We start from the raw sequence: 1,377 nt of genomic DNA on the forward strand, positions 1-1,377 counted from the left end.
AGAGAGAGAGAGAGAGAGAGAGAGAGAGAGAGAGAGAGAGAGAGAGAGAATGCCAGGGACCTACAGACCTTATTTCTTGCCCCAAACTCGAGCCACCTCTCAGGGATGTTCCCTGTCATCAGGTCCCAGTACGTTTGGTAATCTCCTCTCTGTTGGCTGGAGGGAACAAGAGAAGTAGAGTGGCCGCAGTCTAAGGATCCTTGGTAGATGAGAGGCAAGGAGGCCCTAATGGAATGGTTTCTGGTGCTGAGCAGTTGCTCGCTCCTCTGCAGGAAGGTGACATGCCTGCATAACTGTCCTCAAGGCAGTCAACCCTTGTTTACAGTTGGCGTCCTAGGAGAGATTTGTTTTTTCACAGAGAGATCCTTTACTAAGCAGGGAAGAAAAGTTAAAGTGGCTGCTTTCTGACTCAGGCAGAAAACAGCAGCAAATGACCTTGCGGGTATAATTTTTAAGAGAAGGAAAAGGGAAAGTCTCTGTTGGAATGGGTTTGAATGCAGTGGCAAAGGAGATAGAGGATGAGGGAAAGGGGGACGGGGACAAGGGAAAGGGGGAAGGAGTATTTGTCTTGGAGGGACAAAGAACTGTCTCTGTGTGGAGAGGCACTTAGGCAAATGGCGCTTTATAAAGGCAAAGAGGGAAACCCTGTGTTAGAATGAGGTGTTTAATTTTTCTTTTAATTAAAAATTTAAACTTTTCATACTAGCCCAGTACCCCCTCTGTCTCCATCCCACCACCACCCTCCCCTCAGAAGATGGTAAGGCCTCCCTTGGAGAGTCAACAAAGTCTGGAATACCAAGTTGAGGCAGGACAAAGCCCCTCCTCCTTGTATCAAGGCTAAACAAGGTATCCTACCATAGGGAATGGGCTCCAAAAAGCCGGTTCATGTATCCAGGATAAGTCCTGGTCCCACTGCTAGGGCCTCGCCAACAGATCAAGCCATATGACTGTCACCCACTTTCAGAGGGCAGGATGCCCAGCTGTCAGTCCATGATCCCTGAGCTTGGGTCAGCTGTCTCTGTGGTTTTCCCAATCACAGTCTTGATCCCCCTTGCTCATATGATCCCTCCTTCCTCTCTTCAACTAAGCTGAAGGAGCTCAGCCCAGTGCTTGGCTGTGGGTCACTGCATCTACTTCTGTCAGTTACTGAATGTAGGTTCTATAAGGACAATTACGGTATTTACCAATCAGATTAGATTAGAGTGGAAGATCAGTTCAGACACCCTCTCCACTATTGCTAGGAATTTTAGCTGGGGTCATCCTTGTGTATTCCTGGGAATTTCCCTAGCACCTGGTTTCTCCCTAGCCATTTATGAGTGAGTACATATGGTGTTTGTCTTTCTGGGTCTGGGTTACCTCACCCAGGATGATTTTTTT

This window comes from Microtus ochrogaster, unplaced genomic scaffold (genome assembly GCF_000317375.1).
Source record: "Microtus ochrogaster isolate Prairie Vole_2 unplaced genomic scaffold, MicOch1.0 UNK57, whole genome shotgun sequence".
Taxonomy (NCBI): Eukaryota; Metazoa; Chordata; class Mammalia; order Rodentia; family Cricetidae; genus Microtus; species Microtus ochrogaster.